This window comes from Acanthopagrus latus, unplaced genomic scaffold (assembly GCF_904848185.1).
Source record: "Acanthopagrus latus isolate v.2019 unplaced genomic scaffold, fAcaLat1.1, whole genome shotgun sequence".
In the NCBI taxonomy this organism is placed as follows: Eukaryota; Metazoa; Chordata; class Actinopteri; order Spariformes; family Sparidae; genus Acanthopagrus; species Acanthopagrus latus.
In genome coordinates, this window is record NW_023504072.1 from 1 (window position 1) to 25070 (window position 25070).

The window sequence follows — 25070 nt, forward strand, 5'->3', positions numbered from 1 at the left end:
CAGCGCCCTCTGCACAGAGAGGGCAAAAAAGCTTACAGCACCTGGTATTCCCAGGCGGTCTCCCATCCAAGTACTAACCAGGCCCGACCCTGCTTAGCTTCCGAGATCAGACGAGATCGGGCGTGTTCAGAGTGGTATGGCCGTAAGCAAGGGCAGAGCAGACAAACACACTATTTATACACCTTCACCGGCTCCGTCCTCATCCTTTCCTTTCCTTTCCTTTCTCTATATCTGTGAGGGGGCAAACATTAGCGCACTTGAACACCTTTTGGGGAATGCCAGTGTTTTCAGAGAGTGGCTGCATTCCAGCGTTTCAATCTTTCCAGGTAATCACTGAGATATACCAGTGCAGCACAGCTGAAGACAGAGCGCTGTCATAAACATCAGTCCGACTGGGTCAGTAGAGAATAGCGGAGCGTCTTTGCTTGTTTCGCTCCGTGTCAACGCGTATGAATAGTGCATTTGTCTCCTGCACCTTGGCTTGCGGCCACACCGCCCTGAACGCGCCCGATCTCGTCCGATCTCGGAAGCCAAGCAGGGTCGGGCCTGGTTAGTACTTGGATGGGTGACCGCCTGGGAATTCCGGGTGCTGTAAGCTTTTTAATTTCTCTGCAAAAGCAGGGAACGAACTCAACTGTTGAAGGATTTTCCAAGGCATGTCGTGATATAATGCATATACACTTTTAATGCAAACATATAGAAGTGAGCAAAACACAAGCAGCACAAAAAGGTTGAACATCGTTCTCAGACTAGCTGCTCTGTTGTTCAAAGCTGTGTCTCCACCGAAGAAGCAGCAGCGCCCTCTGCACAGAGAGGGCAAAAAAGCTTACAGCACCTGGTATTCCCAGGCGGTCTCCCATCCAAGTACTAACCAGGCCCGACCCTGCTTAGCTTCCGAGATCAGACGAGATCGGGCGTGTTCAGAGTGGTATGGCCGTAAGCAAGGGCAGAGCAGACAAACACACTATTTATACACCTTCACCGGCTCCGTCCTCATCCTTTCCTTTCCTTTCCTTTCTCTATATCTGTGAGGGGGCAAACATTAGCGCACTTGAACACCTTTTGGGGAATGCCAGTGTTTTCAGAGAGTGGCTGCATTCCAGCGTTTCAATCTTTCCAGGTAATCACTGAGATATACCAGTGCAGCACAGCTGAAGACAGAGCGCTGTCATAAACATCAGTCCGACTGGGTCAGTAGAGAATAGCGGAGCGTCTTTGCTTGTTTCGCTCCGTGTCAACGCGTATGAATAGTGCATTTGTCTCCTGCACCTTGGCTTGCGGCCACACCGCCCTGAACGCGCCCGATCTCGTCCGATCTCGGAAGCCAAGCAGGGTCGGGCCTGGTTAGTACTTGGATGGGTGACCGCCTGGGAATTCCGGGTGCTGTAAGCTTTTTAATTTCTCTGCAAAAGCAGGGAACGAACTCAACTGTTGAAGGATTTTCCAAGGCATGTCGTGATATAATGCATATACACTTTTAATGCAAACATATAGAAGTGAGCAAAAACACAAGCAGCACAAAAAGGTTGAACATCGTTCTCAGACTAGCTGCTCTGTTGTTCAAAGCTGTGTCTCCACCGAAGAAGCAGCAGCGCCCTCTGCACAGAGAGGGCAAAAAAGCTTACAGCACCTGGTATTCCCAGGCGGGCTCCCATCCAAGTACTAATCAGGCCCGACCCTGCTTAGCTTCCGAGATCAGACGAGATCGGGCGTGTTCAGAGTGGTATGGCCGTAAGCAAGGGCAGAGCAGACAAACACACTATTTATACACCTTCACCGGCTCCGTCCTCATCCTTTCCTTTCCTTTCCTTTCCTTTCTCTATATCTGTGAGGGGGCAAACATTAGCGCACTTGAACACCTTTTGGGGAATGCCAGTGTTTTCAGAGAGTGGCTGCATTCCAGCGTTTCAATCTTTCCAGGTAATCACTGAGATATACCAGTGCAGCACAGCTGAAGACAGAGCGCTGTCATAAACATCAGTCCGACTGGGTCAGTAGAGAATAGCGGAGCGTCTTTGCTTGTTTCGCTCCGTGTCAACGCGTATGAATAGTGCATTTGTCTCCTGCACCTTGGCTTGCGGCCACACCGCCCTCAACGCGCCCGATCTCGTCCGATCTCGGAAGCCAAGCAATGTCGGGCCTGGTTAGTACTTGGATGGGTAGGGGGCAATTCCGGGTGCTGTAAGCTTTTTAATTTCTCTGCAAAAGCAGGGAACGAACTCAACTGTTGAAGGATTTTCCAAGGCATGTCGTGATATAATGCATATACACTTTTAATGCAAACATATAGAAGTGAGCAAAACACAAGCAGCACAAAAAGGTTGAACATCGTTCTCAGACTAGCTGCTCTGTTGTTCAAAGCTGTGTCTCCACCGAAGAAGCAGCAGCGCCCTCTGCACAGAGAGGGCAAAAAAGCTTACAGCACCTGGTATTCCCAGGCGGTCTCCCATCCAAGTACTAACCAGGCCTGACCCTGCTTAGGGAATTCCAGGTGCTGTAAGCTTTTTTATTTCTCTGCAAAAGCAGGGAACGCACTCAACTGTTGAAGGATTTTCCAAGGCATGTCATGATATAATGAGAGGGTATTCAAGGACGGTGACAGAGACGAGCTGAAGCTCGTACAGGGAGAAGTCAAGGTCCAGCTGAGAGAGGCAAAGGAGGAGTACAGAAGGAAGGTGGAACAGAAGCTGCAGCGGAACAACATGAGGGAGCCCTGGGATGGCATGAAAACCATTACAGGCTGCAAGAAGAAGGGCAGCAGCACAGAAGAGGGGGATGCTGGGAGAGCTAACCAGCTAAACCTGTTTTTTAACAGGTTTGAAACCCCAGCTCCCACAGCCAGTGACTGCCCACTTCACACCCCTCACACCCCCGTCACCCCCATCACGTCCATTATCACCTCAGACTACAGGGCACCGCAACCCGCCACACCCACGGACAGTTCAACCCTCCCCCCCACCCCTACCATAGACAGTTCAACCCCCCCTCCCCACCACCACGGACATTTCAATCCCCCTCCCCTTCACCATCACCAAGGAGCAGGTGAGCAAAGAGCTGAGGAGACTGTGCCCAAGGAAAGCAGCGGACCCGGACAAAGCGTGTCCAAGGATGCTCAAGGCCTGCTCTGCTGAACTGGGGAGCCGCTTCAGCAACTGTTCAACCATAGCCTGAGGCTGGGGAGGGTCTCTGTGCTCTGGAAGACTTCATGTCTCATCCCACATGCAGAAATACTCAGATGACACTGCAATAGTGGGCTGTATCAAGGATGGACAGGAGGGGGAGTACAGGAGCCTGATTGAGGGCTTTGTGGAGTGGTGCAGGTCCAACCGCCTACAGCTGAACACCTCCAAGACGAAGGAGATGGTTGTGGACTTCAGAAGGAAGAAACCGCAGCTCCAAGCTGTGTCCATCGAGGGGGTCGATGTGGAGGTGGTCAGGACCTACAAATACCTGGGGCTGCAGCTGGATGACAGGTTGGAGTGGACAGCAAACATGGACGCTGTACACAGGAAAGGACAGAGCCATCTGTACTTCCTGAGAAGGCTGGGATCCTTCAACATATGCAAAAAACTGCTGCAGATGTTTTACCAGTCCGTGGTGGCCAGCGTCCTCTTCTACGCTGTGGTTTGCTGGGGAGGAAGCAGCAAGAAGAGGGACTCTGCCCGACTGGACAGACTGGTGAGGAGAGCTGGCTCAGTGGTGGGCACAAAGCTGGACTTTCTGGTGACTGTGGCAGAGAGAAGGACCCTGGACAAACTGCTGTCCATACTGGACAACACCCACCACCCTCTGCACAACACCTTCAGCAGGCAGAGGAGCGTGTTCAGTGGCAGACTGCTGTCTCAATCCTGCTCCACCAACAGACACAATAACTCTTTCGTCCCCCTGGCCATCAGGCTGTACAACAGCTCGCAGTGATGTCAGGAAGCACAATAGACAATGGCCAAATGCACTCAAAAGCACTCATCTTTTATGGCCCAATTTAATTTAATTGTACACCATCCCCTGTCCCCTTAATACTCTTTACCTCTATGTCACTTTATATTTTTAACATCACTTTATATTTTTCATTTAGCTCATAGAGGCATTAAATGTATAAAACACTTATACTTCTACAGTCACTTTATGTAAATAGTTACAGTTGTACAAAACATTTTTATTCTTCATTTTTACTACAGTTGTACAAAACATTTTTATTCCACATTTTTATTTCTACTGTTTCTTTGATGTTGCATGTATGTTCAATGTATGTTCAATGTTTGTTGTTGCTACTGGATGCTTGAATTTCCTCCAGGATAAATAAAGTATCTATCTATCTATCTATCTATCTATCTATCTATCTATCTATCTATCTATCTATCTACACTTTTAATGCAAACATATAGAAGTGAGCAAAACACAAGCAGCACAAAAAGGTTGAACATCGTTCTCAGACTAGCTGCTCTGTTGTTCAAAGCTGTGTCTCCACCGAAGAAGCAGCAGCGCCCTCTGCACAGAGAGGGCAAAAAAGCTTACAGCACCTGGTATTCCCAGGCGGTCTCCCATCCAAGTACTAACCAGGCCCGACCCTGCTTAGCTTCCGAGATCAGACGAGATCGGGCGTGTTCAGAGTGGTATGGCCGTAAGCAAGGGCAGAGCAGACAAACACACTATTTATACACCTTCACCGGCTCCGTCCTCATCCTTTCCTTTCCTTTCCTTTCCTTTCTCTATATCTGTGAGGGGGCAAACATTAGCGCACTTGAACACCTTTTGGGGAATGCCAGTGTTTTCAGAGAGTGGCTGCATTCCAGCGTTTCAATCTTTCCAGGTAATCACTGAGATATACCAGTGCAGCACAGCTGAAGACAGAGCGCTGTCATAAACATCAGTCCGACTGGGTCAGTAGAGAATAGCGGAGCGTCTTTGCTTGTTTCGCTCCGTGTCAACGCGTATGAATAGTGCATTTGTCTCCTGCACCTTGGCTTGCGGCCACACCGCCCTGAACGCGCCCGATCTCGTCCGATCTCGGAAGCCAAGCAGGGTCGGGCCTGGTTAGTACTTGGATGGGTGACCGCCTGGGAATTCCGGGTGCTGTAAGCTTTTTAATTTCTCTGCAAAAGCAGGGAACGAACTCAACTGTTGAAGGATTTTCCAAGGCATGTCGTGATATAATGCATATACACTTTTAATGCAAACATATAGAAGTGAGCAAAACACAAGCAGCACAAAAAGGTTGAACATCGTTCTCAGACTAGCTGCTCTGTTGTTCAAAGCTGTGTCTCCACCGAAGAAGCAGCAGCGCCCTCTGCACAGAGAGGGCAAAAAAGCTTACAGCACCTGGTATTCCCAGGCGGTCTCCCATCCAAGTACTAACCAGGCCCGACCCTGCTTAGCTTCCGAGATCAGACGAGATCGGGCGTGTTCAGAGTGGTATGGCCGTAAGCAAGGGCAGAGCAGACAAACACACTATTTATACACCTTCACCGGCTCCGTCCTCATCCTTTCCTTTCCTTTCCTTTCCTTTCTCTATATCTGTGAGGGGGCAAACATTAGCGCACTTGAACACCTTTTGGGGAATGCCAGTGTTTTCAGAGAGTGGCTGCATTCCAGCGTTTCAATCTTTCCAGGTAATCACTGAGATATACCAGTGCAGCACAGCTGAAGACAGAGCGCTGTCATAAACATCAGTCCGACTGGGTCAGTAGAGAATAGCGGAGCGTCTTTGCTTGTTTCGCTCCGTGTCAACGCGTATGAATAGTGCATTTGTCTCCTGCACCTTGGCTTGCGGCCACACCGCCCTGAACGCGCCCGATCTCGTCCGATCTCGGAAGCCAAGCAGGGTCGGGCCTGGTTAGTACTTGGATGGGTGACCGCCTGGGAATTCCGGGTGCTGTAAGCTTTTTAATTTCTCTGCAAAAGCAGGGAACGAACTCAACTGTTGAAGGATTTTCCAAGGCATGTCGTGATATAATGCATATACACTTTTAATGCAAACATATAGAAGTGAGCAAAACACAAGCAGCACAAAAAGGTTGAACATCGTTCTCAGACTAGCTGCTCTGTTGTTCAAAGCTGTGTCTCCACCGAAGAAGCAGCAGCGCCCTCTGCACAGAGAGGGCAAAAAAGCTTACAGCACCTGGTATTCCCAGGCGGTCTCCCATCCAAGTACTAACCAGGCCTGACCCTGCTTAGGGAATTCCAGGTGCTGTAAGCTTTTTTATTTCTCTGCAAAAGCAGGGAACGCACTCAACTGTTGAAGGATTTTCCAAGGCATGTCATGATATAATGAGAGGGTATTCAAGGACGGTGACAGAGACGAGCTGAAGCTCGTACAGGGAGAAGTCAAGGTCCAGCTGAGAGAGGCAAAGGAGGAGTACAGAAGGAAGGTGGAACAGAAGCTGCAGCGGAACAACATGAGGGAGGTCTGGGATGGCATGAAAACCATTACAGGCTGCAAGAAGAAGGGCAGCAGCACAGAAGAGGGGGATGCTGGGAGAGCTAACCAGCTAAACCTGTTTTTTAACAGGTTTGAAACCCCAGCTCCCACAGCCAGTGACTGCCCACTTCACACCCCTCACACCCCCGTCACCCCCATCACGTCCATTATCACCTCAGACTACAGGGCACCGCAACCCGCCACACCCACGGACAGTTCAACCCTCCCCCCCACCCCTACCATAGACAGTTCAACCCCCCCTCCCCACCACCACGGACATTTCAATCCCCCTCCCCTTCACCATCACCAAGGAGCAGGTGAGCAAAGAGCTGAGGAGACTGTGCCCAAGGAAAGCAGCGGACCCGGACAAAGCGTGTCCAAGGATGCTCAAGGCCTGCTCTGCTGAACTGGGGAGCCGCTTCAGCAACTGTTCAACCATAGCCTGAGGCTGGGGAGGGTCTCTGTGCTCTGGAAGACTTCATGTCTCATCCCACATGCAGAAATACTCAGATGACACTGCAATAGTGGGCTGTATCAAGGATGGACAGGAGGGGGAGTACAGGAGCCTGATTGAGGGCTTTGTGGAGTGGTGCAGGTCCAACCGCCTACAGCTGAACACCTCCAAGACGAAGGAGATGGTTGTGGACTTCAGAAGGAAGAAACCGCAGCTCCAAGCTGTGTCCATCGAGGGGGTCGATGTGGAGGTGGTCAGGACCTACAAATACCTGGGGCTGCAGCTGGATGACAGGTTGGAGTGGACAGCAAACATGGACGCTGTACACAGGAAAGGACAGAGCCATCTGTACTTCCTGAGAAGGCTGGGATCCTTCAACATATGCAAAAAACTGCTGCAGATGTTTTACCAGTCCGTGGTGGCCAGCGTCCTCTTCTACGCTGTGGTTTGCTGGGGAGGAAGCAGCAAGAAGAGGGACTCTGCCCGACTGGACAGACTGGTGAGGAGAGCTGGCTCAGTGGTGGGCACAAAGCTGGACTTTCTGGTGACTGTGGCAGAGAGAAGGACCCTGGACAAACTGCTGTCCATACTGGACAACACCCACCACCCTCTGCACAACACCTTCAGCAGGCAGAGGAGCGTGTTCAGTGGCAGACTGCTGTCTCAATCCTGCTCCACCAACAGACACAATAACTCTTTCGTCCCCCTGGCCATCAGGCTGTACAACAGCTCGCAGTGATGTCAGGAAGCACAATAGACAATGGCCAAATGCACTCAAAAGCACTCATCTTTTATGGCCCAATTTAATTTAATTGTACACCATCCCCTGTCCCCTTAATACTCTTTACCTCTATGTCACTTTATATTTTTAACATCACTTTATATTTTTCATTTAGCTCATAGAGGCATTAAATGTATAAAACACTTATACTTCTACAGTCACTTTATGTAAATAGTTACAGTTGTACAAAACATTTTTATTCTTCATTTTTACTACAGTTGTACAAAACATTTTTATTCCACATTTTTATTTCTACTGTTTCTTTGATGTTGCATGTATGTTCAATGTATGTTCAATGTTTGTTGTTGCTACTGGATGCTTGAATTTCCTCCAGGATAAATAAAGTATCTATCTATCTATCTATCTATCTATCTATCTATCTATCTATCTATCTATCTATCTACACTTTTAATGCAAACATATAGAAGTGAGCAAAACACAAGCAGCACAAAAAGGTTGAACATCGTTCTCAGACTAGCTGCTCTGTTGTTCAAAGCTGTGTCTCCACCGAAGAAGCAGCAGCGCCCTCTGCACAGAGAGGGCAAAAAAGCTTACAGCACCTGGTATTCCCAGGCGGTCTCCCATCCAAGTACTAACCAGGCCCGACCCTGCTTAGCTTCCGAGATCAGACGAGATCGGGCGTGTTCAGAGTGGTATGGCCGTAAGCAAGGGCAGAGCAGACAAACACACTATTTATACACCTTCACCGGCTCCGTCCTCATCCTTTCCTTTCCTTTCCTTTCCTTTCTCTATATCTGTGAGGGGGCAAACATTAGCGCACTTGAACACCTTTTGGGGAATGCCAGTGTTTTCAGAGAGTGGCTGCATTCCAGCGTTTCAATCTTTCCAGGTAATCACTGAGATATACCAGTGCAGCACAGCTGAAGACAGAGCGCTGTCATAAACATCAGTCCGACTGGGTCAGTAGAGAATAGCGGAGCGTCTTTGCTTGTTTCGCTCCGTGTCAACGCGTATGAATAGTGCATTTGTCTCCTGCACCTTGGCTTGCGGCCACACCGCCCTCAACGCGCCCGATCTCGTCCGATCTCGGAAGCCAAGCAGGGTCGGGCCTGGTTAGTACTTGGATGGGTGACCGCCTGGGAATTCCGGGTGCTGTAAGCTTTTTAATTTCTCTGCAAAAGCAGGGAACGAACTCAACTGTTGAAGGATTTTCCAAGGCATGTCGTGATATAATGCATATACACTTTTAATGCAAACATATAGAAGTGAGCAAAACACAAGCAGCACAAAAAGGTTGAACATCGTTCTCAGACTAGCTGCTCTGTTGTTCAAAGCTGTGTCTCCACCGAAGAAGCAGCAGCGCCCTCTGCACAGAGAGGGCAAAAAAGCTTACAGCACCTGGTATTCCCAGGCGGTCTCCCATCCAAGTACTAACCAGGCCCGACCCTGCTTAGCTTCCGAGATCAGACGAGATCGGGCGTGTTCAGAGTGGTATGGCCGTAAGCAAGGGCAGAGCAGACAAACACACTATTTATACACCTTCACCGGCTCCGTCCTCATCCTTTCCTTTCCTTTCCTTTCCTTTCTCTATATCTGTGAGGGGGCAAACATTAGCGCACTTGAACACCTTTTGGGGAATGCCAGTGTTTTCAGAGAGTGGCTGCATTCCAGCGTTTCAATCTTTCCAGGTAATCACTGAGATATACCAGTGCAGCACAGCTGAAGACAGAGCGCTGTCATAAACATCAGTCCGACTGGGTCAGTAGAGAATAGCGGAGCGTCTTTGCTTGTTTCGCTCCGTGTCAACGCGTATGAATAGTGCATTTGTCTCCTGCACCTTGGCTTGCGGCCACACCGCCCTGAACGCGCCCGATCTCGTCCGATCTCGGAAGCCAAGCAGGGTCGGGCCTGGTTAGTACTTGGATGGGTGACCGCCTGGGAATTCCGGGTGCTGTAAGCTTTTTAATTTCTCTGCAAAAGCAGGGAACGAACTCAACTGTTGAAGGATTTTCCAAGGCATGTCGTGATATAATGCATATACACTTTTAATGCAAACATATAGAAGTGAGCAAAACACAAGCAGCACAAAAAGGTTGAACATCGTTCTCAGACTAGCTGCTCTGTTGTTCAAAGCTGTGTCTCCACCGAAGAAGCAGCAGCGCCCTCTGCACAGAGAGGGCAAAAAAGCTTACAGCACCTGGTATTCCCAGGCGGTCTCCCATCCAAGTACTAACCAGGCCCGACCCTGCTTAGCTTCCGAGATCAGACGAGATCGGGCGTGTTCAGAGTGGTATGGCCGTAAGCAAGGGCAGAGCAGACAAACACACTATTTATACACCTTCACCGGCTCCGTCCTCATCCTTTCCTTTCCTTTCCTTTCCTTTCTCTATATCTGTGAGGGGGCAAACATTAGCGCACTTGAACACCTTTTGGGGAATGCCAGTGTTTTCAGAGAGTGGCTGCATTCCAGCGTTTCAATCTTTCCAGGTAATCACTGAGATATACCAGTGCAGCACAGCTGAAGACAGAGCGCTGTCATAAACATCAGTCCGACTGGGTCAGTAGAGAATAGCGGAGCGTCTTTGCTTGTTTCGCTCCGTGTCAACGCGTATGAATAGTGCATTTGTCTCCTGCACCTTGGCTTGCGGCCACACCGCCCTGAACGCGCCCGATCTCGTCCGATCTCGGAAGCCAAGCAGGGTCGGGCCTGGTTAGTACTTGGATGGGTGACCGCCTGGGAATTCCGGGTGCTGTAAGCTTTTTAATTTCTCTGCAAAAGCAGGGAACGAACTCAACTGTTGAAGGATTTTCCAAGGCATGTCGTGATATAATGCATATACACTTTTAATGCAAACATATAGAAGTGAGCAAAACACAAGCAGCACAAAAAGGTTGAACATCGTTCTCAGACTAGCTGCTCTGTTGTTCAAAGCTGTGTCTCCACCGAAGAAGCAGCAGCGCCCTCTGCACAGAGAGGGCAAAAAAGCTTACAGCACCTGGTATTCCCAGGCGGTCTCCCATCCAAGTACTAACCAGGCCCGACCCTGCTTAGCTTCCGAGATCAGACGAGATCGGGCGTGTTCAGAGTGGTATGGCCGTAAGCAAGGGCAGAGCAGACAAACACACTATTTATACACCTTCACCGGCTCCGTCCTCATCCTTTCCTTTCCTTTCCTTTCCTTTCTCTATATCTGTGAGGGGGCAAACATTAGCGCACTTGAACACCTTTTGGGGAATGCCAGTGTTTTCAGAGAGTGGCTGCATTCCAGCGTTTCAATCTTTCCAGGTAATCACTGAGATATACCAGTGCAGCACAGCTGAAGACAGAGCGCTGTCATAAACATCAGTCCGACTGGGTCAGTAGAGAATAGCGGAGCGTCTTTGCTTGTTTCGCTCCGTGTCAACGCGTATGAATAGTGCATTTGTCTCCTGCACCTTGGCTTGCGGCCACACCGCCCTGAACGCGCCCGATCTCGTCCGATCTCGGAAGCCAAGCAGGGTCGGGCCTGGTTAGTACTTGGATGGGTGACCGCCTGGGAATTCCGGGTGCTGTAAGCTTTTTAATTTCTCTGCAAAAGCAGGGAACGAACTCAACTGTTGAAGGATTTTCCAAGGCATGTCGTGATATAATGCATATACACTTTTAATGCAAACATATAGAAGTGAGCAAAACACAAGCAGCACAAAAAGGTTGAACATCGTTCTCAGACTAGCTGCTCTGTTGTTCAAAGCTGTGTCTCCACCGAAGAAGCAGCAGCGCCCTCTGCACAGAGAGGGCAAAAAAGCTTACAGCACCTGGTATTCCCAGGCGGTCTCCCATCCAAGTACTAACCAGGCCCGACCCTGCTTAGCTTCCGAGATCAGACGAGATCGGGCGTGTTCAGAGTGGTATGGCCGTAAGCAAGGGCAGAGCAGACAAACACACTATTTATACACCTTCACCGGCTCCGTCCTCATCCTTTCCTTTCCTTTCCTTTCCTTTCTCTATATCTGTGAGGGGGCAAACATTAGCGCACTTGAACACCTTTTGGGGAATGCCAGTGTTTTCAGAGAGTGGCTGCATTCCAGCGTTTCAATCTTTCCAGGTAATCACTGAGATATACCAGTGCAGCACAGCTGAAGACAGAGCGCTGTCATAAACATCAGTCCGACTGGGTCAGTAGAGAATAGCGGAGCGTCTTTGCTTGTTTCGCTCCGTGTCAACGCGTATGAATAGTGCATTTGTCTCCTGCACCTTGGCTTGCGGCCACACCGCCCTCAACGCGCCCGATCTCGTCCGATCTCGGAAGCCAAGCAGGGTCGGGCCTGGTTAGTACTTGGATGGGTGACCGCCTGGGAATTCCGGGTGCTGTAAGCTTTTTAATTTCTCTGCAAAAGCAGGGAACGAACTCAACTGTTGAAGGATTTTCCAAGGCATGTCGTGATATAATGCATATACACTTTTAATGCAAACATATAGAAGTGAGCAAAACACAAGCAGCACAAAAAGGTTGAACATCGTTCTCAGACTAGCTGCTCTGTTGTTCAAAGCTGTGTCTCCACCGAAGAAGCAGCAGCGCCCTCTGCACAGAGAGGGCAAAAAAGCTTACAGCACCTGGTATTCCCAGGCGGTCTCCCATCCAAGTACTAACCAGGCCCGACCCTGCTTAGCTTCCGAGATCAGACGAGATCGGGCGTGTTCAGAGTGGTATGGCCGTAAGCAAGGGCAGAGCAGACAAACACACTATTTATACACCTTCACCGGCTCCGTCCTCATCCTTTCCTTTCCTTTCCTTTCCTTTCTCTATATCTGTGAGGGGGCAAACATTAGCGCACTTGAACACCTTTTGGGGAATGCCAGTGTTTTCAGAGAGTGGCTGCATTCCAGCGTTTCAATCTTTCCAGGTAATCACTGAGATATACCAGTGCAGCACAGCTGAAGACAGAGCGCTGTCATAAACATCAGTCCGACTGGGTCAGTAGAGAATAGCGGAGCGTCTTTGCTTGTTTCGCTCCGTGTCAACGCGTATGAATAGTGCATTTGTCTCCTGCACCTTGGCTTGCGGCCACACCGCCCTGAACGCGCCCGATCTCGTCCGATCTCGGAAGCCAAGCAGGGTCGGGCCTGGTTAGTACTTGGATGGGTGACCGCCTGGGAATTCCGGGTGCTGTAAGCTTTTTAATTTCTCTGCAAAAGCAGGGAACGAACTCAACTGTTGAAGGATTTTCCAAGGCATGTCGTGATATAATGCATATACACTTTTAATGCAAACATATAGAAGTGAGCAAAACACAAGCAGCACAAAAAGGTTGAACATCGTTCTCAGACTAGCTGCTCTGTTGTTCAAAGCTGTGTCTCCACCGAAGAAGCAGCAGCGCCCTCTGCACAGAGAGGGCAAAAAAGCTTACAGCACCTGGTATTCCCAGGCGGTCTCCCATCCAAGTACTAACCAGGCCTGACCCTGCTTAGGGAATTCCAGGTGCTGTAAGCTTTTTTATTTCTCTGCAAAAGCAGGGAACGCACTCAACTGTTGAAGGATTTTCCAAGGCATGTCATGATATAATGAGAGGGTATTCAAGGACGGTGACAGAGACGAGCTGAAGCTCGTACAGGGAGAAGTCAAGGTCCAGCTGAGAGAGGCAAAGGAGGAGTACAGAAGGAAGGTGGAACAGAAGCTGCAGCGGAACAACATGAGGGAGGTCTGGGATGGCATGAAAACCATTACAGGCTGCAAGAAGAAGGGCAGCAGCACAGAAGAGGGGGATGCTGGGAGAGCTAACCAGCTAAACCTGTTTTTTAACAGGTTTGAAACCCCAGCTCCCACAGCCAGTGACTGCCCACTTCACACCCCTCACACCCCCGTCACCCCCATCACGTCCATTATCACCTCAGACTACAGGGCACCGCAACCCGCCACACCCACGGACAGTTCAACCCTCCCCCCCACCCCTACCATAGACAGTTCAACCCCCCCTCCCCACCACCACGGACATTTCAATCCCCCTCCCCTTCACCATCACCAAGGAGCAGGTGAGCAAAGAGCTGAGGAGACTGTGCCCAAGGAAAGCAGCGGACCCGGACAAAGCGTGTCCAAGGATGCTCAAGGCCTGCTCTGCTGAACTGGGGAGCCGCTTCAGCAACTGTTCAACCATAGCCTGAGGCTGGGGAGGGTCTCTGTGCTCTGGAAGACTTCATGTCTCATCCCACATGCAGAAATACTCAGATGACACTGCAATAGTGGGCTGTATCAAGGATGGACAGGAGGGGGAGTACAGGAGCCTGATTGAGGGCTTTGTGGAGTGGTGCAGGTCCAACCGCCTACAGCTGAACACCTCCAAGACGAAGGAGATGGTTGTGGACTTCAGAAGGAAGAAACCGCAGCTCCAAGCTGTGTCCATCGAGGGGGTCGATGTGGAGGTGGTCAGGACCTACAAATACCTGGGGCTGCAGCTGGATGACAGGTTGGAGTGGACAGCAAACATGGACGCTGTACACAGGAAAGGACAGAGCCATCTGTACTTCCTGAGAAGGCTGGGATCCTTCAACATATGCAAAAAACTGCTGCAGATGTTTTACCAGTCCGTGGTGGCCAGCGTCCTCTTCTACGCTGTGGTTTGCTGGGGAGGAAGCAGCAAGAAGAGGGACTCTGCCCGACTGGACAGACTGGTGAGGAGAGCTGGCTCAGTGGTGGGCACAAAGCTGGACTTTCTGGTGACTGTGGCAGAGAGAAGGACCCTGGACAAACTGCTGTCCATACTGGACAACACCCACCACCCTCTGCACAACACCTTCAGCAGGCAGAGGAGCGTGTTCAGTGGCAGACTGCTGTCTCAATCCTGCTCCACCAACAGACACAATAACTCTTTCGTCCCCCTGGCCATCAGGCTGTACAACAGCTCGCAGTGATGTCAGGAAGCACAATAGACAATGGCCAAATGCACTCAAAAGCACTCATCTTTTATGGCCCAATTTAATTTAATTGTACACCATCCCCTGTCCCCTTAATACTCTTTACCTCTATGTCACTTTATATTTTTAACATCACTTTATATTTTTCATTTAGCTCATAGAGGCATTAAATGTATAAAACACTTATACTTCTACAGTCACTTTATGTAAATAGTTACAGTTGTACAAAACATTTTTATTCTTCATTTTTACTACAGTTGTACAAAACATTTTTATTCCACATTTTTATTTCTACTGTTTCTTTGATGTTGCATGTATGTTCAATGTATGTTCAATGTTTGTTGTTGCTACTGGATGCTTGAATTTCCTCCAGGATAAATAAAGTATCTATCTATCTATCTATCTATCTATCTATCTATCTATCTATCTATCTATCTATCTACACTTTTAATGCAAACATATAGAAGTGAGCAAAACACAAGCAGCACAAAAAGGTTGAACATCGTTCTCAGACTAGCTGCTCTGTTGTTCAAAGCTGTGTCTCCACCGAAGAAGCAGCAGCGCCCTCTGCACAGAGAGGGCAAAAAAGCTTACAGCACCTGGTATTCCCAGGCGGTCTCCCATCCAAGTACTAACCAGGCCCGACCCTGCTTAGCTTCCGAGATCAGACGAGATCGGGCGTGTTCAGAGTGGTATGGCCGTAAGCAAGGGCAGAGCAGACAAACACACTATTTATACACCTTCACCGGCTCCGTCCTCATCCTTTCCTTTCCTTTCCTTTCCTTTCTCTATATCTGTGAGGGGGCAAACATTAGCGCACTTGAACACCTTTTGGGGAATGCCAGTGTTTTCAGAGAGTGGCTGCATTCCAGCGTTTCAATCTTTCCAGGTAATCACTGAGATATACCAGTGCAGCACAGCTGAAGACAGAGCGCTGTCATAAACATCAGTCCGACTGGGTCAGTAGAGAATAGCGGAGCGTCTTTGCTTGTTTCGCTCCGTGTCAACGCGTATGAATAGTGCATTTGTCTCCTGCACCTTGGCTTGCGGCCACACCGCCCTGAACGCGCCCGATCTCGTCCGATCTCGGAAGCCAAGCAGGGTCGGGCCTGGTTAGTACTTGGATGGGTGACCGCCTGGGAATTCCGGGTGCTGTAAGCTTTTTAATTTCTCTGCAAAAGCAGGGAACGAACTCAACTGTTGAAGGATTTTCCAAGGCATGTCGTGATATAATGCATATACACTTTTAATGCAAACATATAGAAGTGAGCAAAACACAAGCAGCACAAAAAGGTTGAACATCGTTCTCAGACTAGCTGCTCTGTTGTTCAAAGCTGTGTCTCCACCGAAGAAGCAGCAGCGCCCTCTGCACAGAGAGGGCAAAAAAGCTTACAGCACCTGGTATTCCCAGGCGGTCTCCCATCCAAGTACTAACCAGGCCCGACCCTGCTTAGCTTCCGAGATCAGACGAGATCGGGCGTGTTCAGAGTGGTATGGCCGTAAGCAAGGGCAGAGCAGACAAACACACTATTTATACACCTTCACCGGCTCCGTCCTCATCCTTTCCTTTCCTTTCCTTTCCTTTCTCTATATCTGTGAGGGGGCAAACATTAGCGCACTTGAACACCTTTTGGGGAATGCCAGTGTTTTCAGAGAGTGGCTGCATTCCAGCGTTTCAATCTTTCCAGGTAATCACTGAGATATACCAGTGCAGCACAGCTGAAGACAGAGCGCTGTCATAAACATCAGTCCGACTGGGTCAGTAGAGAATAGCGGAGCGTCTTTGCTTGTTTCGCTCCGTGTCAACGCGTATGAATAGTGCATTTGTCTCCTGCACCTTGGCTTGCGGCCACACCGCCCTGAACGCGCCCGATCTCGTCCGATCTCGGAAGCCAAGCAGGGTCGGGCCTGGTTAGTACTTGGATGGGTGACCGCCTGGGAATTCCGGGTGCTGTAAGCTTTTTAATTTCTCTGCAAAAGCAGGGAACGAACTCAACTGTTGAAGGATTTTCCAAGGCATGTCGTGATATAATGCATATACACTTTTAATGCAAACATATAGAAGTGAGCAAAACACAAGCAGCACAAAAAGGTTGAACATCGTTCTCAGACTAGCTGCTCTGTTGTTCAAAGCTGTGTCTCCACCGAAGAAGCAGCAGCGCCCTCTGCACAGAGAGGGCAAAAAAGCTTACAGCACCTGGTATTCCCAGGCGGTCTCCCATCCAAGTACTAACCAGGCCTGACCCTGCTTAGGGAATTCCAGGTGCTGTAAGCTTTTTTATTTCTCTGCAAAAGCAGGGAACGCACTCAACTGTTGAAGGATTTTCCAAGGCATGTCATGATATAATGAGAGGGTATTCAAGGACGGTGACAGAGACGAGCTGAAGCTCGTACAGGGAGAAGTCAAGGTCCAGCTGAGAGAGGCAAAGGAGGAGTACAGAAGGAAGGTGGAACAGAAGCTGCAGCGGAACAACATGAGGGAGGTCTGGGATGGCATGAAAACCATTACAGGCTGCAAGAAGAAGGGCAGCAGCACAGAAGAGGGGGATGCTGGGAGAGCTAACCAGCTAAACCTGTTTTTTAACAGGTTTGAAACCCCAGCTCCCACAGCCAGTGACTGCCCACTTCACACCCCTCACACCCCCGTCACCCCCATCACGTCCATTATCACCTCAGACTACAGGGCACCGCAACCCGCCACACCCACGGACAGTTCAACCCTCCCCCCCACCCCTACCATAGACAGTTCAACCCCCCCTCCCCACCACCACGGACATTTCAATCCCCCTCCCCTTCACCATCACCAAGGAGCAGGTGAGCAAAGAGCTGAGGAGACTGTGCCCAAGGAAAGCAGCGGACCCGGACAAAGCGTGTCCAAGGATGCTCAAGGCCTGCTCTGCTGAACTGGGGAGCCGCTTCAGCAACTGTTCAACCATAGCCTGAGGCTGGGGAGGGTCTCTGTGCTCTGGAAGACTTCATGTCTCATCCCACATGCAGAAATACTCAGATGACACTGCAATAGTGGGCTGTATCAAGGATGGACAGGAGGGGGAGTACAGGAGCCTGATTGAGGGCTTTGTGGAGTGGTGCAGGTCCAACCGCCTACAGCTGAACACCTCCAAGACGAAGGAGATGGTTGTGGACTTCAGAAGGAAGAAACCGCAGCTCCAAGCTGTGTCCATCGAGGGGGTCGATGTGGAGGTGGTCAGGACCTACAAATACCTGGGGCTGCAGCTGGATGACAGGTTGGAGTGGACAGCAAACATGGACGCTGTACACAGGAAAGGACAGAGCCATCTGTACTTCCTGAGAAGGCTGGGATCCTTCAACATATGCAAAAAACTGCTGCAGATGTTTTACCAGTCCGTGGTGGCCAGCGTCCTCTTCTACGCTGTGGTTTGCTGGGGAGGAAGCAGCAAGAAGAGGGACTCTGCCCGACTGGACAGACTGGTGAGGAGAGCTGGCTCAGTGGTGGGCACAAAGCTGGACTTTCTGGTGACTGTGGCAGAGAGAAGGACCCTGGACAAACTGCTGTCCATACTGGACAACACCCACCACCCTCTGCACAACACCTTCAGCAGGCAGAGGAGCGTGTTCAGTGGCAGACTGCTGTCTCAATCCTGCTCCACCAACAGACACAATAACTCTTTCGTCCCCCTGGCCATCAGGCTGTACAACAGCTCGCAGTGATGTCAGGAAGCACAATAGACAATGGCCAAATGCACTCAAAAGCACTCATCTTTTATGGCCCAATTTAATTTAATTGTACACCATCCCCTGTCCCCTTAATACTCTTTACCTCTATGTCACTTTATATTTTTAACATCACTTTATATTTTTCATTTAGCTCATAGAGGCATTAAATGTATAAAACACTTATACTTCTACAGTCACTTTATGTAAATAGTTACAGTTGTACAAAACATTTTTATTCTTCATTTTTACTACAGTTGTACAAAACATTTTTATTCCACATTTTTATTTCTACTGTTTCTTTGATGTTGCATGTATGTTCAATGTATGTTCAATGTTTGTTGTTGCTACTGGATGCTTGAATTTCCTCCAGGATAAATAAAGTATCTATCTATCTATCTATCTATCTATCTATCTATCTATCTATCTATCTATCTATCTATCTATCTACACTTTTAATGCAAACATATAGAAGTGAGCAAAACACAAGCAGCACAAAAAGGTTGAACATCGTTCTCAGACTAGCTGCTCTGTTGTTCAAAGCTGTGTCTCCACCGAAGAAGCAGCAGCGCCCTCTGCACAGAGAGGGCAAAAAAGCTTACAGCACCTGGTATTCCCAGGCGGTCTCCCATCCAAGTACTAACCAGGCCCGACCCTGCTTAGCTTCCGAGATCAGACGAGATCGGGCGTGTTCAGAGTGGTATGGCCGTAAGCAAGGGCAGAGCAGACAAACACACTATTTATACACCTTCACCGGCTCCGTCCTCATCCTTTCCTTTCCTTTCCTTTCCTTTCTCTATATCTGTGAGGGGGCAAACATTAGCGCACTTGAACACCTTTTGGGGAATGCCAGTGTTTTCAGAGAGTGGCTGCATTCCAGCGTTTCAATCTTTCCAGGTAATCACTGAGATATACCAGTGCAGCACAGCTGAAGACAGAGCGCTGTCATAAACATCAGTCCGACTGGGTCAGTAGAGAATAGCGGAGCGTCTTTGCTTGTTTCGCTCCGTGTCAACGCGTATGAATAGTGCATTTGTCTCCTGCACCTTGGCTTGCGGCCACACCGCCCTGAACGCGCCCGATCTCGTCCGATCTCGGAAGCCAAGCAGGGTCGGGCCTGGTTAGTACTTGGATGGGTGACCGCCTGGGAATTCCGGGTGCTGTAAGCTTTTTAATTTCTCTGCAAAAGCAGGGAACGAACTCAACTGTTGAAGGATTTTCCAAGGCATGTCGTGATATAATGCATATACACTTTTAATGCAAACATATAGAAGTGAGCAAAACACAAGCAGCACAAAAAGGTTGAACATCGTTCTCAGACTAGCTGCTCTGTTGTTCAAAGCTGTGTCTCCACCGAAGAAGCAGCAGCGCCCTCTGCACAGAGAGGGCAAAAAAGCTTACAGCACCTGGTATTCCCAGGCGGTCTCCCATCCAAGTACTAACCAGGCCCGACCCTGCTTAGCTTCCGAGATCAGACGAGATCGGGCGTGTTCAGAGTGGTATGGCCGTAAGCAAGGGCAGAGCAGACAAACACACTATTTATACACCTTCACCGGCTCCGTCCTCATCCTTTCCTTTCCTTTCCTTTCCTTTCTCTATATCTGTGAGGGGGCAAACATTAGCGCACTTGAACACCTTTTGGGGAATGCCAGTGTTTTCAGAGAGTGGCTGCATTCCAGCGTTTCAATCTTTCCAGGTAATCACTGAGATATACCAGTGCAGCACAGCTGAAGACAGAGCGCTGTCATAAACATCAGTCCTACTGGGTCAGTAGAGAATAGCGGAGCGTCTTTGCTTGTTTCGCTCCGTGTCAACGCGTATGAATAGTGCATTTGTCTCCTGCCCCTTGGCTTGCGGCCACACCGCCCTGAACGCGCCCGATCTCGTCCGATCTCGGAAGCCAAGCAGTGTCGGGCCTGGTTAGTACTTGGATGGGTGACCGCCTGGGAATTCCGGGTGCTGTAAGCTTTTTAATTTCTCTGCAAAAGCAGGGAACGAACTCAACTGTTGAAGGATTTTCCAAGGCATGTCGTGATATAATGCATATACACTTTTAATGCAAACATATAGAAGTGAGCAAAACACAAGCAGCACAAAAAGGTTGAACATCGTTCTCAGACTAGCTGCTCTGTTGTTCAAAGCTGTGTCTCCACCGAAGAAGCAGCAGCGCCCTCTGCACAGAGAGGGCAAAAAAGCTTACAGCACCTGGTATTCCCAGGCGGTCTCCCATCCAAGTACTAACCAGGCCTGACCCTGCTTAGGGAATTCCAGGTGCTGTAAGCTTTTTTATTTCTCTGCAAAAGCAGGGAACGCACTCAACTGTTGAAGGATTTTCCAAGGCATGTCATGATATAATGAGAGGGTATTCAAGGACGGTGACAGAGACGAGCTGAAGCTCGTACAGGGAGAAGTCAAGGTCCAGCTGAGAGAGGCAAAGGAGGAGTACAGAAGGAAGGTGGAACAGAAGCTGCAGCGGAACAACATGAGGGAGGTCTGGGATGGCATGAAAACCATTACAGGCTGCAAGAAGAAGGGCAGCAGCACAGAAGAGGGGGATGCTGGGAGAGCTAACCAGCTAAACCTGTTTTTTAACAGGTTTGAAACCCCAGCTCCCACAGCCAGTGACTGCCCACTTCACACCCCTCACACCCCCGTCACCCCCATCACGTCCATTATCACCTCAGACTACAGGGCACCGCAACCCGCCACACCCACGGACAGTTCAACCCTCCCCCCCACCCCTACCATAGACAGTTCAACCCCCCCTCCCCACCACCACGGACATTTCAATCCCCCTCCCCTTCACCATCACCAAGGAGCAGGTGAGCAAAGAGCTGAGGAGACTGTGCCCAAGGAAAGCAGCGGACCCGGACAAAGCGTGTCCAAGGATGCTCAAGGCCTGCTCTGCTGAACTGGGGAGCCGCTTCAGCAACTGTTCAACCATAGCCTGAGGCTGGGGAGGGTCTCTGTGCTCTGGAAGACTTCATGTCTCATCCCACATGCAGAAATACTCAGATGACACTGCAATAGTGGGCTGTATCAAGGATGGACAGGAGGGGGAGTACAGGAGCCTGATTGAGGGCTTTGTGGAGTGGTGCAGGTCCAACCGCCTACAGCTGAACACCTCCAAGACGAAGGAGATGGTTGTGGACTTCAGAAGGAAGAAACCGCAGCTCCAAGCTGTGTCCATCGAGGGGGTCGATGTGGAGGTGGTCAGGACCTACAAATACCTGGGGCTGCAGCTGGATGACAGGTTGGAGTGGACAGCAAACATGGACGCTGTACACAGGAAAGGACAGAGCCATCTGTACTTCCTGAGAAGGCTGGGATCCTTCAACATATGCAAAAAACTGCTGCAGATGTTTTACCAGTCCGTGGTGGCCAGCGTCCTCTTCTACGCTGTGGTTTGCTGGGGAGGAAGCAGCAAGAAGAGGGACTCTGCCCGACTGGACAGACTGGTGAGGAGAGCTGGCTCAGTGGTGGGCACAAAGCTGGACTTTCTGGTGACTGTGGCAGAGAGAAGGACCCTGGACAAACTGCTGTCCATACTGGACAACACCCACCACCCTCTGCACAACACCTTCAGCAGGCAGAGGAGCGTGTTCAGTGGCAGACTGCTGTCTCAATCCTGCTCCACCAACAGACACAATAACTCTTTCGTCCCCCTGGCCATCAGGCTGTACAACAGCTCGCAGTGATGTCAGGAAGCACAATAGACAATGGCCAAATGCACTCAAAAGCACTCATCTTTTATGGCCCAATTTAATTTAATTGTACACCATCCCCTGTCCCCTTAATACTCTTTACCTCTATGTCACTTTATATTTTTAACATCACTTTATATTTTTCATTTAGCTCATAGAGGCATTAAATGTATAAAACACTTATACTTCTACAGTCACTTTATGTAAATAGTTACAGTTGTACAAAACATTTTTATTCTTCATTTTTACTACAGTTGTACAAAACATTTTTATTCCACATTTTTATTTCTACTGTTTCTTTGATGTTGCATGTATGTTCAATGTATGTTCAATGTTTGTTGTTGCTACTGGATGCTTGAATTTCCTCCAGGATAAATAAAGTATCTATCTATCTATCTATCTATCTATCTATCTATCTATCTATCTATCTATCTATCTATCTATCTACACTTTTAATGCAAACATATAGAAGTGAGCAAAACACAAGCAGCACAAAAAGGTTGAACATCGTTCTCAGACTAGCTGCTCTGTTGTTCAAAGCTGTGTCTCCACCGAAGAAGCAGCAGCGCCCTCTGCACAGAGAGGGCAAAAAAGCTTACAGCACCTGGTATTCCCAGGCGGTCTCCCATCCAAGTACTAACCAGGCCCGACCCTGCTTAGCTTCCGAGATCAGACGAGATCGGGCGTGTTCAGAGTGGTATGGCCGTAAGCAAGGGCAGAGCAGACAAACACACTATTTATACACCTTCACCGGCTCCGTCCTCATCCTTTCCTTTCCTTTCCTTTCCTTTCTCTATATCTGTGAGGGGGCAAACATTAGCGCACTTGAACACCTTTTGGGGAATGCCAGTGTTTTCAGAGAGTGGCTGCATTCCAGCGTTTCAATCTTTCCAGGTAATCACTGAGATATACCAGTGCAGCACAGCTGAAGACAGAGCGCTGTCATAAACATCAGTCCGACTGGGTCAGTAGAGAATAGCGGAGCGTCTTTGCTTGTTTCGCTCCGTGTCAACGCGTATGAATAGTGCATTTGTCTCCTGCACCTTGGCTTGCGGCCACACCGCCCTCAACGCGCCCGATCTCGTCCGATCTCGGAAGCCAAGCAGGGTCGGGCCTGGTTAGTACTTGGATGGGTGACCGCCTGGGAATTCCGGGTGCTGTAAGCTTTTTAATTTCTCTGCAAAAGCAGGGAACGAACTCAACTGTTGAAGGATTTTCCAAGGCATGTCGTGATATAATGCATATACACTTTTAATGCAAACATATAGAAGTGAGCAAAACACAAGCAGCACAAAAAGGTTGAACATCGTTCTCAGACTAGCTGCTCTGTTGTTCAAAGCTGTGTCTCCACCGAAGAAGCAGCAGCGCCCTCTGCACAGAGAGGGCAAAAAAGCTTACAGCACCTGGTATTCCCAGGCGGTCTCCCATCCAAGTACTAACCAGGCCCGACCCTGCTTAGCTTCCGAGATCAGACGAGATCGGGCGTGTTCAGAGTGGTATGGCCGTAAGCAAGGGCAGAGCAGACAAACACACTATTTATACACCTTCACCGGCTCCGTCCTCATCCTTTCCTTTCCTTTCCTTTCCTTTCTCTATATCTGTGAGGGGGCAAACATTAGCGCACTTGAACACCTTTTGGGGAATGCCAGTGTTTTCAGAGAGTGGCTGCATTCCAGCGTTTCAATCTTTCCAGGTAATCACTGAGATATACCAGTGCAGCACAGCTGAAGACAGAGCGCTGTCATAAACATCAGTCCGACTGGGTCAGTAGAGAATAGCGGAGCGTCTTTGCTTGTTTCGCTCCGTGTCAACGCGTATGAATAGTGCATTTGTCTCCTGCACCTTGGCTTGCGGCCACACCGCCCTGAACGCGCCCGATCTCGTCCGATCTCGGAAGCCAAGCAGGGTCGGGCCTGGTTAGTACTTGGATGGGTGACCGCCTGGGAATTCCGGGTGCTGTAAGCTTTTTAATTTCTCTGCAAAAGCAGGGAACGAACTCAACTGTTGAAGGATTTTCCAAGGCATGTCGTGATATAATGCATATACACTTTTAATGCAAACATATAGAAGTGAGCAAAACACAAGCAGCACAAAAAGGTTGAACATCGTTCTCAGACTAGCTGCTCTGTTGTTCAAAGCTGTGTCTCCACCGAAGAAGCAGCAGCGCCCTCTGCACAGAGAGGGCAAAAAAGCTTACAGCACCTGGTATTCCCAGGCGGTCTCCCATCCAAGTACTAACCAGGCCCGACCCTGCTTAGCTTCCGAGATCAGACGAGATCGGGCGTGTTCAGAGTGGTATGGCCGTAAGCAAGGGCAGAGCAGACAAACACACTATTTATACACCTTCACCGGCTCCGTCCTCATCCTTTCCTTTCCTTTCCTTTCCTTTCTCTATATCTGTGAGGGGGCAAACATTAGCGCACTTGAACACCTTTTGGGGAATGCCAGTGTTTTCAGAGAGTGGCTGCATTCCAGCGTTTCAATCTTTCCAGGTAATCACTGAGATATACCAGTGCAGCACAGCTGAAGACAGAGCGCTGTCATAAACATCAGTCCGACTGGGTCAGTAGAGAATAGCGGAGCGTCTTTGCTTGTTTCGCTCCGTGTCAACGCGTATGAATAGTGCATTTGTCTCCTGCACCTTGGCTTGCGGCCACACCGCCCTGAAGGCGCCCGAACTCGTCCGATCTCGGAAGCCAAGCAGGGTCGGGCCTGGTTAGTACTTGGATGGGTGACCGCCTGGGAATTCCGGGTGCTGTAAGCTTTTTAATTTCTCTGCAAAAGCAGGGAACGAACTCAACTGTTGAAGGATTTTCCAAGGCATGTCGTGATATAATGCATATACACTTTTAATGCAAACATATAGAAGTGAGCAAAACACAAGCAGCACAAAAAGGTTGAACATCGTTCTCAGACTAGCTGCTCTGTTGTTCAAAGCTGTGTCTCCACCGAAGAAGCAGCAGCGCCCTCTGCACAGAGAGGGCAAAAAAGCTTACAGCACCTGGTATTCCCAGGCGGTCTCCCATCCAAGTACTAACCAGGCCCGACCCTGCTTAGCTTCCGAGATCAGACGAGATCGGGCGTGTTCAGAGTGGTATGGCCGTAAGCAAGGGCAGAGCAGACAAACACACTATTTATACACCTTCACCGGCTCCGTCCTCATCCTTTCC

General features: G+C 49.5%; 36 non-coding genes across 36 annotated transcripts; 17 read left to right on the forward strand and 19 right to left on the reverse strand.

Annotated features, from left to right (window-relative positions):
- Positions 1–29: 29 nt before the first annotated feature.
- Positions 30–148, reverse strand: LOC119016158. The gene has a single exon (XR_005073851.1). It is a non-coding gene; the product is annotated as a 5S ribosomal RNA (ribosomal RNA).
- A 331-nt stretch (positions 149–479) lies between these two features.
- Positions 480–598, forward strand: LOC119016196. The gene has a single exon (XR_005073885.1). It is a non-coding gene; the product is annotated as a 5S ribosomal RNA (ribosomal RNA).
- Positions 599–823: 225 nt separating this feature from the next.
- Positions 824–942, reverse strand: LOC119016179. Its single transcript, XR_005073869.1, has one exon. It is a non-coding gene; the product is annotated as a 5S ribosomal RNA (ribosomal RNA).
- A 331-nt stretch (positions 943–1273) lies between these two features.
- Positions 1274–1392, forward strand: LOC119016197. Its single transcript, XR_005073886.1, has one exon. It is a non-coding gene; the product is annotated as a 5S ribosomal RNA (ribosomal RNA).
- Positions 1393–1618: 226 nt separating this feature from the next.
- Positions 1619–1737, reverse strand: LOC119016195. The gene has a single exon (XR_005073884.1). It is a non-coding gene; the product is annotated as a 5S ribosomal RNA (ribosomal RNA).
- Positions 1738–4508: 2771 nt separating this feature from the next.
- On the reverse strand, positions 4509–4627 carry LOC119016191. Its single transcript, XR_005073880.1, has one exon. It is a non-coding gene; the product is annotated as a 5S ribosomal RNA (ribosomal RNA).
- Positions 4628–4963: 336 nt separating this feature from the next.
- Positions 4964–5082, forward strand: LOC119016199. The gene has a single exon (XR_005073887.1). It is a non-coding gene; the product is annotated as a 5S ribosomal RNA (ribosomal RNA).
- Positions 5083–5307: 225 nt separating this feature from the next.
- LOC119016203 lies at positions 5308–5426 on the reverse strand. The gene has a single exon (XR_005073891.1). It is a non-coding gene; the product is annotated as a 5S ribosomal RNA (ribosomal RNA).
- Positions 5427–5762: 336 nt separating this feature from the next.
- On the forward strand, positions 5763–5881 carry LOC119016200. The gene has a single exon (XR_005073888.1). It is a non-coding gene; the product is annotated as a 5S ribosomal RNA (ribosomal RNA).
- Positions 5882–8201: 2320 nt separating this feature from the next.
- Positions 8202–8320, reverse strand: LOC119016215. The gene has a single exon (XR_005073902.1). It is a non-coding gene; the product is annotated as a 5S ribosomal RNA (ribosomal RNA).
- A 336-nt stretch (positions 8321–8656) lies between these two features.
- LOC119016217 lies at positions 8657–8775 on the forward strand. The gene has a single exon (XR_005073904.1). It is a non-coding gene; the product is annotated as a 5S ribosomal RNA (ribosomal RNA).
- A 225-nt stretch (positions 8776–9000) lies between these two features.
- Positions 9001–9119, reverse strand: LOC119016164. Its single transcript, XR_005073857.1, has one exon. It is a non-coding gene; the product is annotated as a 5S ribosomal RNA (ribosomal RNA).
- A 336-nt stretch (positions 9120–9455) lies between these two features.
- Positions 9456–9574, forward strand: LOC119016201. Its single transcript, XR_005073889.1, has one exon. It is a non-coding gene; the product is annotated as a 5S ribosomal RNA (ribosomal RNA).
- A 225-nt stretch (positions 9575–9799) lies between these two features.
- Positions 9800–9918, reverse strand: LOC119016170. Its single transcript, XR_005073860.1, has one exon. It is a non-coding gene; the product is annotated as a 5S ribosomal RNA (ribosomal RNA).
- Positions 9919–10254: 336 nt separating this feature from the next.
- Positions 10255–10373, forward strand: LOC119016202. The gene has a single exon (XR_005073890.1). It is a non-coding gene; the product is annotated as a 5S ribosomal RNA (ribosomal RNA).
- A 225-nt stretch (positions 10374–10598) lies between these two features.
- LOC119016171 lies at positions 10599–10717 on the reverse strand. The gene has a single exon (XR_005073861.1). It is a non-coding gene; the product is annotated as a 5S ribosomal RNA (ribosomal RNA).
- Positions 10718–11053: 336 nt separating this feature from the next.
- On the forward strand, positions 11054–11172 carry LOC119016204. Its single transcript, XR_005073892.1, has one exon. It is a non-coding gene; the product is annotated as a 5S ribosomal RNA (ribosomal RNA).
- Positions 11173–11397: 225 nt separating this feature from the next.
- On the reverse strand, positions 11398–11516 carry LOC119016172. The gene has a single exon (XR_005073862.1). It is a non-coding gene; the product is annotated as a 5S ribosomal RNA (ribosomal RNA).
- A 336-nt stretch (positions 11517–11852) lies between these two features.
- LOC119016218 lies at positions 11853–11971 on the forward strand. The gene has a single exon (XR_005073905.1). It is a non-coding gene; the product is annotated as a 5S ribosomal RNA (ribosomal RNA).
- Positions 11972–12196: 225 nt separating this feature from the next.
- LOC119016173 lies at positions 12197–12315 on the reverse strand. Its single transcript, XR_005073863.1, has one exon. It is a non-coding gene; the product is annotated as a 5S ribosomal RNA (ribosomal RNA).
- Positions 12316–12651: 336 nt separating this feature from the next.
- On the forward strand, positions 12652–12770 carry LOC119016205. Its single transcript, XR_005073893.1, has one exon. It is a non-coding gene; the product is annotated as a 5S ribosomal RNA (ribosomal RNA).
- Positions 12771–15090: 2320 nt separating this feature from the next.
- Positions 15091–15209, reverse strand: LOC119016174. The gene has a single exon (XR_005073864.1). It is a non-coding gene; the product is annotated as a 5S ribosomal RNA (ribosomal RNA).
- A 336-nt stretch (positions 15210–15545) lies between these two features.
- LOC119016206 lies at positions 15546–15664 on the forward strand. Its single transcript, XR_005073894.1, has one exon. It is a non-coding gene; the product is annotated as a 5S ribosomal RNA (ribosomal RNA).
- A 225-nt stretch (positions 15665–15889) lies between these two features.
- On the reverse strand, positions 15890–16008 carry LOC119016175. The gene has a single exon (XR_005073865.1). It is a non-coding gene; the product is annotated as a 5S ribosomal RNA (ribosomal RNA).
- A 336-nt stretch (positions 16009–16344) lies between these two features.
- Positions 16345–16463, forward strand: LOC119016207. Its single transcript, XR_005073895.1, has one exon. It is a non-coding gene; the product is annotated as a 5S ribosomal RNA (ribosomal RNA).
- A 2328-nt stretch (positions 16464–18791) lies between these two features.
- Positions 18792–18910, reverse strand: LOC119016176. Its single transcript, XR_005073866.1, has one exon. It is a non-coding gene; the product is annotated as a 5S ribosomal RNA (ribosomal RNA).
- A 336-nt stretch (positions 18911–19246) lies between these two features.
- On the forward strand, positions 19247–19365 carry LOC119016208. Its single transcript, XR_005073896.1, has one exon. It is a non-coding gene; the product is annotated as a 5S ribosomal RNA (ribosomal RNA).
- Positions 19366–19590: 225 nt separating this feature from the next.
- Positions 19591–19709, reverse strand: LOC119016177. The gene has a single exon (XR_005073867.1). It is a non-coding gene; the product is annotated as a 5S ribosomal RNA (ribosomal RNA).
- A 336-nt stretch (positions 19710–20045) lies between these two features.
- Positions 20046–20164, forward strand: LOC119016162. Its single transcript, XR_005073855.1, has one exon. It is a non-coding gene; the product is annotated as a 5S ribosomal RNA (ribosomal RNA).
- A 2328-nt stretch (positions 20165–22492) lies between these two features.
- LOC119016178 lies at positions 22493–22611 on the reverse strand. Its single transcript, XR_005073868.1, has one exon. It is a non-coding gene; the product is annotated as a 5S ribosomal RNA (ribosomal RNA).
- A 336-nt stretch (positions 22612–22947) lies between these two features.
- On the forward strand, positions 22948–23066 carry LOC119016219. Its single transcript, XR_005073906.1, has one exon. It is a non-coding gene; the product is annotated as a 5S ribosomal RNA (ribosomal RNA).
- Positions 23067–23291: 225 nt separating this feature from the next.
- LOC119016180 lies at positions 23292–23410 on the reverse strand. The gene has a single exon (XR_005073870.1). It is a non-coding gene; the product is annotated as a 5S ribosomal RNA (ribosomal RNA).
- Positions 23411–23746: 336 nt separating this feature from the next.
- Positions 23747–23865, forward strand: LOC119016209. Its single transcript, XR_005073897.1, has one exon. It is a non-coding gene; the product is annotated as a 5S ribosomal RNA (ribosomal RNA).
- Positions 23866–24090: 225 nt separating this feature from the next.
- Positions 24091–24209, reverse strand: LOC119016181. Its single transcript, XR_005073871.1, has one exon. It is a non-coding gene; the product is annotated as a 5S ribosomal RNA (ribosomal RNA).
- Positions 24210–24545: 336 nt separating this feature from the next.
- On the forward strand, positions 24546–24664 carry LOC119016161. The gene has a single exon (XR_005073854.1). It is a non-coding gene; the product is annotated as a 5S ribosomal RNA (ribosomal RNA).
- Positions 24665–24889: 225 nt separating this feature from the next.
- Positions 24890–25008, reverse strand: LOC119016183. Its single transcript, XR_005073872.1, has one exon. It is a non-coding gene; the product is annotated as a 5S ribosomal RNA (ribosomal RNA).
- Between the last annotated feature and the right edge of the window lie 62 nt (positions 25009–25070).